The sequence below is a fragment of the Heterocephalus glaber genome, unplaced genomic scaffold, assembly GCF_053883595.1.
Source record: "Heterocephalus glaber isolate CG9 unplaced genomic scaffold, H.glaber_assembly_v1.0 deba00001608, whole genome shotgun sequence".
In the NCBI taxonomy this organism is placed as follows: Eukaryota; Metazoa; Chordata; class Mammalia; order Rodentia; family Bathyergidae; genus Heterocephalus; species Heterocephalus glaber.
Window position 1 is genome coordinate 27547417 of NW_028258379.1, and position 13828 is coordinate 27561244.

Genomic DNA, 13828 nt, shown 5'->3' on the forward strand with positions numbered 1-13828 from the left:
CACAATGTCCCCCAGCCTCTTCCAGGCAGACTCAGCCTGCCTGTCTTCCCCACTGCTCTGTGCACTTCTCAGAGTCCGAAAGCTCATCTGTCATCCCTGGAGCTCCACTTCTGGGCACAATTTCTGGCATAGAGCACTGTGCATTTTCTGTTGTTGCTGATCATTCCCGTAGGCCTCATAGAGATGGCCTGTGAGAATCACCACCACCTACACAACAAGCATTTACCCAACACTGACACACATAAGGGCTATGCTACTGTGGGCGTGGGGCACGCTTCCTCCAGCCTCAGGGATGTGACCAGGAGCTTAAGGAACATACCCCACCACTCCAGGGCACCTCATCCAGTATCCACCAAGGGCCTGAGCACAGAGGGCAGCTGGAGCAGAGTCTCCTTCACCAACCTGTGTCATGCGTGGCTCCAGACCTCCCAGCCTCCTTGAGGCTGTGCAGAATTGGGCTTGAGAAAGGTCTTTTCGGGCCAGTTCCTGATGCCAGTTTGCTAAGAGACTGTCCCTGGGAGCAGGGTTTGAACAGAATCCACAACTCCTAGAGTCTCCAAAGCACTGGAGCAGAAACCAGAGTTCAGTCCCAAACCCATCAGTGACTGGGGAACCTTGAAACTGTCATTTGACTTCTCTGCTTATCTGTGAAATGTGAATAATAACAGCCACTTCTCTTAACCTCCACAAAGTTCTCAGAACAGCAACTGAGCTGCCCTGGATTGCTGACTGGGACATATTTATTAATTTCAGGAGTCCTGGCAGGAATCTCAGGGATATAAAACCTCTTGTGTATTTGACCAAAACTGGAGTTGGCTACTTTAGCAAATATATCTGCACATTCTGATAGCTAGAAAAGGACTTGGATTGTGCCTCTTCCTTAAGCTGGATAAATGTCCAAAAGGTGTTCTAATTAGTCCATTCCTCCCACTTGGAAATCAGAGTTGCTCTCACACTAATACAAGATTGCCTGTGACCGGGGCTGAGCCTCTGTGGGTCTCCATGCCTGGTGCCAACAAGGAAGCAAAAGTGGGCAGATGACCAGGGGTGATGGTGGTGATGGCAGTGAAGGTGATGGGACCCCTACCCCACGCTGAGCACAGGCCCGTGGCTGTCACTCTGATCAACATTTTGCTTACATCACCGCATTTGGACCACACTACGAGGCATCATCACACTGTGTGCATCTGGGTCCTCCCAGGAGCAGATGCCAAGAAAGGATCAGAGGTACACTGGTTTTATTGGAGGAAATGCATGCATGAGAGGAAATAAGAGGGAGTCAGTAGGCTAGGACAGCCCTCAGTCCGCCCCCAGTGAAAGAAAGAGGAGGAAGGATGAGTAAGTGTCCTGGTCCATCTGCAGTCTCAGGAAGGTTCAGCAAGGTTGCTAAAGTCAGCCATCTGAGGAGTCCTGTGTCTCCTAGCAACAACCCGTGTGACATCCTCACATCCTCACATGCTCAGTCTCTGGCTGGAGCAGCCTATGGGAGATGCACGTGCCATGCAAGCCCAGCAATGGACATCCCAGCAGCCACTGTGGTTCTTGGTCACATGTACTCCCTCCAAAGGGAGGTCTGCAAAGTCTGTTTATGGCCACTACAGAGTGCACTACGCAGATAAAGAAACCGAGACCCACACAGGTCAAATGGCCAAGCCAAAGGCAATCGCCCAGAAAGGAGTGGAGTCAGGAATAAAACTAGTATAATCTGACTTCAAAGTCAGTTCCCTCCTGGGGCACAGCAACAGGGCCATTGGAAACAAAGTAATTTCAGGTGGAAGGGTCCTTCTACCCCAAAACAAGAAAGGTATTTGTTTCCAGTCTATGCGATTGACTGCTTCAGTTTCCCAGGGGTAATGGAATTCTTTCCTGTATAATGTATCAATAATGGATAGGCCATATAAAGGGAGGGCCTAACCTACTTCACAATGCCAACAGAAATGCATGCAGAAAAAGGGCTGCAGAGAGTTGGTAAGAAAGGAAATGCACGATAATATCCTTTAGTTAATGCTCATTTTAAAATGCTAGCACATTTCATTTTTACCTCAATGTGGGTACATACCAAGATATATGTAGACACAAGGTTTTTTTCATGATTGAACACTCTTAGTAATTTTACTTTATTCATGTTCCCCATCCCCCATAGAGTTTACTGCACCATTCATTCACGCATTCAGTCAACAAACATTTGAGTTTGTCTGGCACCATGTTTGGCACTGGGAACATATAAATGAATAGGACAGATCCCTGCCTTCAGAGTTAGTGGGACAGTGGACAAAGATTTTGTGTATACATCAACCTGTTTTAATTTGGAAAATTTTTCTCTGGAGGGCAGTGATCATTATCTTCTCCCCTTGACAGGCAAGGAAAAGGGAGCCCCCAAGGTGACCTTGAATGTCTTTTCACAAACTGACAAGCAGCGGTGTGATGCCGGACTCTGTCTGCAGACAACCTGAGGGTCTCCACTCCACACCACTCTGACAAATGGCACTCAAAGGACTCGGGGTCTCTTGGAAACCTGAACTGCAGCCGCCTCACAAGTGCCACTGTCACACAGCAATATGACTCTGCCTGTTGACCCAGGCAGGGTACAGCTGTGGCCACAGATGCTCTGGCAGGAAGAACAACTTCTCTCACCTCCTCCCCTCACCTCCACCCCAGGCCAGGTCTGGAGTTCTTCCAGAGCCACCTGCATGGATCTCCCAGAGCCTCCTAAGAGCCCCAGTTTAAAGCTCACCTGGGATCCCCACAAGGTTTCTTGAGGCATGAGTGGATATCAGGCTGAGAGAAGGAGGGTGTCAGAAAGGGGGCAGGAGAGACAGAAGCAAACACCTGCCTGCAGTTGTTAGAGCAGAGCCTTGTGTGTACCCAAGTCTTCCTTTTCCTGTTTCCGTGTGACAGCCCTGTCCCTTAAGGGATCCAGCTAGCCCCTGGAAGAGCAGCAATAAGGCTCAGTCTACAGAGGCTTTCTGGGCAAGCCCTGTTCCCGAGAGGCTACCCAGGGGAGCCTCTGCCTTTGGCCATCACTCTGGCCCGAGCCCTGCTGCAAACTCCAGCCTTTGCTTCCAGATGGAAGGGACCAAGGTCCTTAAAGTGACCAGGACCCTAGAGGCCCAAGAAGACAAAAACAGGCTGAAGGGGGGAAGAAAGGCTAAGAACAGCCTGCCCACTTGTTTCACCTCTGTCCCCTCCCTTCTCTACATCTTCTGACCTGAATCACAGCCACCGCTTCCAGTCCTGTGCCGCCTGAATCCATCCTGCACATCCCAGCCACCTGCAGCTCTCTTGGTGTAAATCTGGTCACATCGGCCTGGGGCTTCCAATCTCAGAGGCACCAGGATCCAGGGTACAGTGCAGGGTCCATGGCTTGCTGCTCTAAGACTTTCCCTTCTAGGACGTGGCACCTGCCTATCTCTGGGCCTCACCCAAGGCCCCGCCCCTACAAGCAACCTTTGTCCCAGTCAAATCCAGGCCTCCCACTAAGGCAGCCTTCTTGGCTGGCCCAGGGAACTGGCTGGATTCCCAGATTACTTTCTCCCCGACTCTATTTTGACACCTCATGTGTTACCACCTCCAAGAAGTCCTCCCTGACCACCCAGTCCCCAGGATGATCACAGAGCCCTCTTCTATGTCTCTTAGTAGAGTGCCTTCAACTAGAAAGGTCATCATTAGGATTTGTTCCATTTCTGAATTTCTCCATTCATCCATCTATAAATCTGGGTCAGCATTTATGATATCGAGTTCACACACCTGCCCCAAAGAAATCTGGACTGCAATTAACCTATGATGCCAAACCTTTTAGAGCTTTCAATGATAACAAACAGCCCCTTGCAGCACTCATGCCACAGGTTCACTGCCACTGCTAGCAGATGTGGGGACTCCTTTGACTACTGTGTTTTCGCCAGAGATGGACACCCAGAGTCAAGGCGTTAAAGTTCTCATAAAGCAAACAGTGCAAGGAGAGTGTTTTGTGGTACACTGTGTAATTGCTGGAGAGGATCAGAAAGGAAGCAGAGCAGAAATTCAGTTCATTGTGCTGCACACACTCATTTCTGTCCAGATTTCCTGTTCTCCCCATGAAGGATAGAAGGTTCTCTTTTATTCATGCATACAAAATACTTGTTGGGTTAAAAAAAATCTGAGTATCATAAATTCCTGTTGGTACGTCACCTCCCTGATTCCTGAAAAGCAAAATGTCCCTCTGGGCTGCCTTCTCAGGGTCCTGCTGAATAGGGGCTGAAGTGCACCACTTCACTGCACCACTTCACTTCGAATTGGGTTTGAGGACCTCAAAGAATGAAGGGCTTTCCTTGCTCTGCCCCACCACTGCACACCCCAACTCGGGACAGTATAAAGGAGCTGGTTCACTTGGGGCTCAGGACTGGTAAGCAAATGGTCTCTCCTGATTTTCCCTGGAATTTCTTCTTCCATTTCTAAAAGCATGGGCCAAAGTCAGGGCTCTTCTTTACCAGCAGAAGGAGTGCGGGGAATGAGGCTCTTACGATTGAGGACAGCAGGGAAGGGTGAGGGCTTCAGTGGTCATCCGATCAGACCCCTCCATGGGCTTAAGATCCTTTGCAGCCCTTTCCAGGAAACATTAGGCAAGGCAGAAAACAAGAGTCTTTCTCGGGGCTTCCTTCCCTCCTACCTGGAAAGGTACAGAAGTAGCTGTACAGTTGGGAAGATTCAACACAATAAGGTCAGGCATGTTGCTCAATGCCTGGTTCTGAGCAAGCACTCAGCAAGCCTGAGAGGTCTCTGTCATTAGGAGCTGGAGGGACCATGTGATATGCACACGAATGCAACAAGTGTGCAAGTGCCATGCTGAACAGAGGTATGGGGTGGAGTGGCATACAGAGGAAGTAGTCGGTTCCACCAAGGAGGAAAGCAGAAAAGCCTTCAAAAGAAGTGTGCCCACTGACACAGAAAGATTAGTTATCTGCCAGAGGGTAGGGGGAAGCAGAAAGGAAGGCAGACCACCAAGAGCAGGCAACAAGTACAAAGACAGGCACTAATGGGCCTGGGATGTTTGGGGAATTACCCCAGGTCTGTGGATCATGACTAGGTTTGAAGCCTGCTATGTTAATAAAGCCGGAGATGCAGGCAGTGGAAAGTATGGTGCATCTGAAAGTCTTATTAATGGGTATAGGAAGTCATCAAGGCCAGCAAAAGAGCCATGGAATCTGATCTGGGTTTAGCAGGCTGACTCTGGCACCAGTGCCAAAGATAGACTGGTGCAGTGAGGCACTATCAGAAGGGAGTGTGATAAGAGTTTACTGGAATAGATTATGAGGGCCTCAACTCAGGCAATCTCAAAAGAGATGAAAAAGAGGGGTCAGGGACAAAAGGTGTTAAGAAAGTAAAATTGCCTGTAATCCCAGTACCCTGGAAGGTTGAGGCAGGAGGAACACTATTTCAAGTCCAGCCTGAGCAACATAGGGAGACCCTGCCTCAAAATAAAAAATAACAAGTGCTGGGGATACAGCTCAATCTGAAGGTCCTTGGTTCAAGCCCCAGTACTGAAAGAAAAGGTAAACTCTGCAGGTCTCCATGATCAATGAACAGTAAGAATTGTTGCAGAGAGAAGGTCTGGGTTGCCTCGCAGGTGTCTGGCTTGTAAGGCCATGGTGTTCTCTGAGACAGAAAATGCAGGAGATGTGGGTTTGTAGTCCTATGGCACTTCCAGGGTGCTCTCCAGCAAACTCCGGGTACAATGGGCTGAAACTCAGGGCAGGGAAATAGCTGTATCCCTCATCTGAAAGGGATCAGTATTTAAGCTGTATTGAAGCCACAGGACTGGATGGAATGTCCAGAGGGAGCTATAAAACGAGAAGAGTAAAAGACAGTACTCAAGGGAACAACATTTAAGGGACAATGAAGGACGATGGGGAGGATTTGGCCTGCTGGGCAGCAGAGGTGGTAGGGCTCCCTACCATCCCAGTCTCTGTGTCCAAGACCACTGACAGACTCCGGCTACCAGAAGTTTCCAGTGAGCCTGACAAATTAATTTCTTCCATAGAGTATTATTTTGCTGCTTCCATTACATTCTCTTTCTGGCTACCAGAAACTCCTCTTCAAGAACTTCTGGGCATGACAGGTTGCTCCTCGTAGCAGGTGGAATATCTTTGTTTCTCCGGTGAAATAAAGCTCCCCACTCACCCAGGCACAAAGAGGCCAGGACCAGGCTGCTCCTGTGTGTGCTGAGCTGGTCAGAACAGCACGGGCACTTCCCCCTGGACCTTTTAGGACCCCAGCCTGCCTACCTCCCAGTTCTCCCAGCAGCCCCAAGACCACCACGCTGACAGATAGGCTCATTTGTCCTGACTTCACGGCCAAGGTCCTGGGGCACACCATCACTGGGGCTCTGTCTTGTTCCCAAATGCTGCCTGAGTAACACATTTTACCTTCTCCCCTAAGTTTTTTCCTCTACAATTTAAATTAACTAGAGCATTTTTAGAAGGAAAGATCTTTTTTTCTCCTCCCTTTGGGATTAAAAATAATATAAGCAGTTGCAGTTCCCAAAATATCTCCTTTCTCCTGGGGCCAAGTGTCTTAAATCCAATTTTAAATCCTATTGGCAGGGCCGTTCCTTCGAGATAGAAGTTTGCCTTTCCCAGGTGTCTTGTGGAAAGCTGTTACTGTTCCTCACTGGGCTCCTGCACGGATCCCCACCCGGCCAGGCTTCACATGGCAGCCAGGAGAGCTTCTAAAATCTCACCTTGCTCCTGCTTAAAACCCCACAACCCCTTCCATGGCCTCCAGAATCCAAGTGCTCAGGGACCTCGAACTTCCCCGGATCTCCTGGCCTTCCACGTGCCACCCTCTTGCCCCACAGACTTCCCCAAGTATGTGCGATCACAAACCAAATGGATCATAAGTAATTGTACTACTCTCACTGATTCTTCTTAGGGATCTTCTTACAGATTCTTCTTATGGATCCACAGTAGAAAGCAAAACCAAAAATAATCCTATAACTTCAGTCCATATAACCCATGCTATTGTCTAATTCCCTAACCCTAGGAAATGTGTTCATTGCATCACACAGAATCATGGTAATACAAGTATCTGGGGATACTTTGACAAATTCCATGTCTATCAGAGCACAAAATATATTGGCATGACAAGTTCACAACTAGGTTATAATGACGAAAAGGAGGGGACATCTAGAAACTTGATGTGTCTCATTCACTCATTCAATCAGTGTGTTCCTACTGTGGGCCACGAGGAGTCCCAAACTCCACACCCTATGCTGGTAACTCCAAGCCACCATCCACCAGGACACTGCAGGGACCCGCTCTTCTGAGAAGTGTGGTGCCAGTGAAGCCACTACCTGTGGTTTTCCTGGTCACACAGCTTTCACTTCTCTTCTTAGCTTCATCTCTTCTTATCCAACCTTCTCATCACCCTATCTCAGACCATTCCAAAACATCTCTAGAACCCAATTGTAGAAATGAAGATCTTCCTCATTTCCTTGGCCTCTTCAAGGCCCCTTCCTGTACCTTTGTCCTTACACTTGGGCTTCCCCTGAGGATACCATGCTCAGAGTGTGGCTCTTGAGTGCAAACTTTTTTGATTTTCCTCACCCACATGTCAGGGCCACACTGCCCCAGAAAACTAGTACTGCACAGTTTGTGTCAAAACCCCTGCTCCTTCGAGAGTCAGGCCCTGCTGGCTCCTCCACTTCTACTCTTCCTTGTGACCACCAATCTCTCTAATTCCCTAAAGCCTTTCATCCAGGTCTGGATTTCCTCCTGAATGACCGGAGCATTCCACAGTCAATCACCCAACCCCAGATTGTACCATTTCCTCAAATTCCTCAGCACCACCATCATTTCCATTCCATTACAACCTTGGCTTGGGTTGGCTTCCCCAGAAGGAGATCTGCTTATGTTCTATTGCAAGTGATTATTCCAAGTGATCTACTTAGAAGAAAGCCATAAGCGGGGAGAGGATGCAATGAAAGTAAAGAAGCCAAGTAAAGGACCAATTCCAAGTCAACTCTGAGTCTCTGCCTCAGCCCATAGGGAACTCTAAAGCCTAAATTCTGTCCCAGAGTCGGTCCCATTTTGAGGCAATCAAGCTAGTCCTGCACACTTCTACCCAGTCAGTCACTAGTTACAGAAAAACCCTGAGGAATGTAAACTTCTGGAAGGGTCCCGAAAAGAGATTCTGGTGGACTAAGAAAAGTCCTCTGAAGAAGGCTAGAGATGCAAACCAGAAAGGGAGATGCCCACAGACTGGAAATGCAGACAGTGAAACACATATGAGAGGTCTCAGTGGTGCCAAGATCCACTATATCTCCCTTGCCTGCAACCATGTCCTCAACTTCATCCTCACCAGAAATGTCCCTGTAATTGTTAATCTTTTTTTTTTCCTTAAATTCTTTTATTGGTACATTCTAGGTGTACAATCCATTTACATTTATCATTGAGTGCTTGTACCTGTACATGATGTATCTTGATTCTTATTTTTTTCCCCATTCCTAGCCCTCCCTTCACCCCCTCCACCCTTCCCTATTTACAAAGACTTTGTTTCCATTTTTTCCTTTTCTCATCATTTTTCTTGTCCTTCTTTCCTTTCCCCTTCCCCTCCCACTTCCCCTACCCCTCTGGACCTTTTCTTCCTATTCATATTATCAATTATTCATTTTAATCATTTTAATCCTTATGTAACTATTAATCTCGATTGTTAACTTAATTGACATGAGAGGCTCGTATGAGATTAGTAAAGCACACTTCTTGGTGAGTCTGTGTGGGTCATTCGGCGTGAGCTTGGGGACAATATCTGGCCCCTGGCCCCTTCCTCTCGGGCTCTTCCCCTCCTCTGTGCTTCCCAGATGCAATGACTTGAGCAGCTTTCCTCTGCCATGTCCTTCCACCATGGTGTTTCTGCCCCTTGGAGCCAGCCAACTATGCTGAAATCTCTGAAACTATGAACCAAAAGAAACCTCTCTTCCTTAAAGTTACAAGCATCAGGTATTTTGTCCGAGAAATGGGAAAGTGGGCTTACACAGTCCCTGTCTCAAAAAATACTCCAAGATTCTATGACTGCTATGGTTGGTATGTTTTATTCTCCTCAATACATTGGAAACTAATCACCAATGTGATGGCATAAGGAGAAGGTACCCTGGGAAGTGAATAGGCCATGAAACCAAAGCCCTCATGAAGGAATTAAAGCTCTTATAAAAGAGGGCCTAGAGTGACATCTCATCCATTCAACCACATGAAGATGCAGTAAGAAGACAGCCCTCTATAAACCAGGAAACAGGCCGTCAGCAGCAATTAAATCTGCCTTGATCTCAGACCTTCTAGCCTCCAGAACTATGAGAAATGAACATCTGTTGTTTCAAAGCCATCCAGCCTGTGGCATTGTGTTATAACAGCCAAATCTGGCTAAGGTGCTGACTTGTAGGTCCTATCCTTCTGGCTCTCTCCCCAGTTATTCTTACATCACAACCTGCTTCTGCTTTCTGCCCTCTACAGTGCCCTCCCTATCTTCTTTTCCTCCTCTGCACCCAGCTTGGACTCTACGTTCAATACTTCCTTTCAACCCATTTCCTTTTTTACTTTTTTTGAAGCTACCTGGGAATCACCCTCTTTGTGCTGTAGTCCACAGTCAGGCTGCTGGATACTGCTAGAGAAATAGAACAATCTCAAGGATTACTGTCACACCATACTCATAATTTCTTCAATTAGCCCTTGTGTCCCACAGAGGTCCTGCCATAGTTCCCTGCTCAGAGACAGCCTGAATGGTAAACATCATGAAGACACTGAGGTGGCCCTAGAACAAACAAAACCAAAACCACACACAGAAATGTCACTCTGCAAGATAGATACTTACTCTCCAAAAGGATTTCCTGCAGAAAGCATTTAAACAGCAAAAACAGCATTTAAACAGTAGATACAAGGGGCTTTCATTTATAGCTATATATCTTTAAGAATAAACCACTTATGTAGAATGAGGTATGACTTCCTTATTGACCTTGTCTCAGGGTCACTGAGATGAAGGCTCGATGCCCTGTACATTCTGCTTTGCAAGCAGCACAGCTAACTCTGTTTGCCAACATAGCCAATGAGTGCTCCTGGCACTCATAGTCACTACCTAGAGAAAAAAAAAGAAAAAGAAAAACTTACACAGAAAAAAAACTTTAGATGGCTTTTCCCTCAATGTGCCTACTAAGTCACAAACATAAACAAGATCCATCAAAGAGAGAAGACCATTTCTACATAATACCCCACGAAACATCTTTGCATCTCAGCATCACCCTCTGAGTAATTTCCTCCAAAGTGGCTCCTCTGAATGCACATTAGTGCTGCTGACATCAGCACATTTCCTGACTTACTGCAAATGCAGCTCTCAGAGACTGGGAGTAGGTGTGGGATGGAGGAAGAAAGCAACTTAAAAGGGAAAATGATACCCACATTATCATTCATGAGTCTGGGGAGACAGTGACGTAGAACATGTACAAATCCATTCATCTGAAGACAGAGAAGTGTCTTGAAATATTAGTAACTATGATTAGTGAAGTAAGTCTTCAAGGAATCAACAGACGTTCTAAAAATTTGAGAAAGTGTCTTCAATAAGTTGGCTCAGTGTATTTCCAGCAACACTTAGGCTTGGGGGTTAAAATGCAGTTTGATTAAGGCAAGAGTCACAGCTGCCCTGGTAATCTTAGGGCTGAACCAGCTGCCTGGAGAATATTCTGCACATAGGCTGGACCTGCTAGCTAGACCAACACCTCACTCCACCCCAGCATATCCTTTCTCACTGGCAACTCCTCCTTCCAGAGGGTAAATTCCTAAAGTTGCCTCTTGCAGATGGATGCTTTCATCTCTGTCTGTGTCTTCCATAGTCCAGTACAAGTGCACAGACTATAATAAGCACCCAATTAAAGTTCTCCAAAGGAATTCAACAAATATTGTCAAGTGCCTATTGTGCTTCAAGCACCAGAGGACACAAAGGTACTGAGCAGAATTCCTGTTGTCCAGAAGCGAAAGGAGGGAAAAGAAAGAATGAAGTGGGTGTAGGAACAGGGGGCAGCACCTTCACCTCCACCTCCATGTAATGCAGAAAAGGCCCAGGACTCCAGATCTAGAAGAAGGCATCCAACAACCACAGAGGGCAAGCACATTCTCACATGAGTCATATGGAAGTCTGCCAAGGTGCTGTGCTGGTTCTCAAGGTGCTCTCCAAGTAGCAGGTTGTAAAACAAGGGTACATAGAAGTTTGCTCCAGCAATATTTTCAAGAATGAAATCCCCATTCCTTGCTATGAGAGGGGGTCCCTTATAGACCCCCAGACACAAATCTGTTACCTAGGCAAAATCTCTATATGATGGGTTAGTTGAAATTAAACAGCTATTGTAAATATATTTCCTTCAAGAAACTCCCCAGTTATAAGAACTATGCTACACTATTTTAAAACCTAAGACAGATACTGAATGCTATCACAAAGTAGAATTAAATCAATCGGAATAGGATGAAGGAACTAAATTCAACTTGCAGTGAAAATGGATGTTAACCATTAATGCATGATCCTTGGAAACAGCAAAGCTTGGGAGAAAACCACAAGAAAAAAATCCACTTTTATAGGCAGTAAAATCTAACCTTTGGATTTTCAGATTTCAGTCAAGAAATGCAATTTTCACAGAAATTCCTAGCTGATATTTAATTCATCATACACTTTGTATTTAACCCATACTTAATTTCCTTGAAATTGCTTCTGAAAGAGTCTTAAGGTTACCTCTCCTACACCTCCTAGAAAGGAGGAGAAAGAAATGCATAGCAATTGGTATGACCAATTAAAATAGTACATTACTCAGTCTGGCTGTCTTGGAATTTGTGGGCAATTTCAAGAGTTCCCTACCATTCAAAGATTTTGAATAGCTCCTCAGAAGCCATTTGTACTTTAGCTGCCAATACTGAAAGATGCTAAACTCAGCAAAACCATTTGCATCACAGTCACCCAGAGTAAATACTTGAGGCCCATGAGTCCTAGCTACACCTTCCCTAAGTTGTGCCAGAGGTGCAATGGTGGTCAGCTTCCTTTCATTCCAGTATTAATATCACCTAATTTTCTCCTCAATAAATAATGCAGTTTCAAGAGAAGCTGAGCCGGTCCCAGAACCCGGAAGGAAGCTCCCCCGCTGCCATCCCAAGCTCCCAGGGCAGAGAAGGTGAGCCGCGTGGGTGCCAGAAGCACCACCCCCCCACTGTGGAAATGAGAAGACACGTAAACAAGCCTCAAAAACAGAATTCTGGATCACCTACAGCAACCCCAAAGGGAAATGAGATGGAACAATCTGATACTCAACCACCTGGACTCTCTGAACTGGCAACAAAAGAGGATCTGGGAAAAATGAAATCAGAAATAATTACTCAGATAACAGCAAAGATTTTGCTCATGGTGCAAGACATGATTAATAAATCTAGAGAGGACACAGATTAAAAAAATAGAGGATCTAAGGAACATGATGGAATCCCAACATAGGAAACAAATGGAATCCATAAAACAGATGCAAACAGATTTCCAAGAGATTAAAAACTCCATTGAAAGTCTGCACAGCAGAATGAACCAATGTGAGGATAGAATTTCAGATATAGAAGAAAAAATTGCAATTAGTGACCAGGAAAAGAAAAAATGCTTTAAAATTGTAAAGGAACATGAGAAATCAATCCAGCAGCTGCTGGACGATGTAAAGAAGAATAATATAAGACTGATTGGAGTCAATGAAGAAAGAGGAGAGAGGGCAGATGACATAAAAAAAAACTGTTCACAGAAGTGATGGCAGAAAACTTCCCAAGGAGGGGAAAAGAACTTGACATACAGATAAGTGAGGCATATAGGACTCCAGCTAGCCTTGATCAAAAAAAACTACACATATAATATAATAGTTAGGATTCCAGAAATCCAACAGAAGAACAAAATTCTACAAGCAGTGAGAGAAAAGAAACAAATCACATACAAAGGAAAGCCCATCAGAATCACAGCAGACTACTCAATGCAAACCCTCAAGGCAAGAAGAGCTTGGAGTGATGTATTTCAAGCCCTAAAGGAAAACAGCCTCCAACCCAGATTGATGTACCCTGCAAAACTATCTTTCAAAATTGATGGAGAAATAAGATACTTTCATGATAAAGAGTACTTCAGGAACTTCATAAATATCAAACCAGCACTCCAAAAAATTTTAGACAATACCCTAGGAAAAGACAATGAGGATCACAACCCCAGGAAACCCAGCAGAATGAATCCATTGGGTGTGACAAATTAAAGGCAAAGGGGGAGAATCCAACAAAAAGAAAAAGTCATGACAAAGCTTTTAAAACTTGTAACTTCATCTCCCTAATGAGTGTATAATTCAATCTTGTTATTGTACTGATTAGTATTTTTCTGATTCTAGAGTTGCACACCTTTCCTTGTGCTATACTGACTATTTATCTTCTTATGTCTACTTTTTAATTGGGCTGTCTATTAATGAGCTGTAAGAGTTCTTTATATATTCTGGTCATAGGTTATATGCATTGTAAATATGGTGTGTTTAAGGACTACTTTTCATTTTAATGATGTTATTTAAAGTTCTAAATCTTGATGGAATCTCATTTATCAATTTTTTTCTTTTATACATCATGTTTTTTGTATCCTAGGTAGTTCTTGCCTACCCTGAATTCATAAACATTTTCCCTTATAATTTCTTCTTAAAGTTTTATACTTTTAGGCTTTCATATTTAGGTTCATAGATCCCTTCAAGTTATTTTCATGTATGGAAATAAAGGGTTGAGGTTAATATTTTATATACGGATACCAGGTGTTCTAGTGCCATTTGCTGAAAACA

The 13828-nt window shown here is 45.2% G+C and overlaps 1 protein-coding gene across 3 annotated transcripts in view; it reads right to left on the bottom strand.

Annotated features, from left to right (window-relative positions):
- Positions 1-13828, bottom strand: part of Kcnk10 (potassium two pore domain channel subfamily K member 10) — a 172426-nt gene that overhangs the window by 102316 nt on the left and 56282 nt on the right. Inside the window, exon 1 of one of the 3 annotated variants that reach the window (XM_087195451.1) lies at positions 3209-3437. The exons of the other annotated variants lie outside the window; for them this stretch is intronic. The gene's annotated coding sequence lies outside the window, so the exon portion shown is untranslated. Of the gene's footprint in view, positions 1-3208; positions 3438-13828 lie in introns of those variants that run through there. 3 annotated transcript variants of the gene reach the window in all.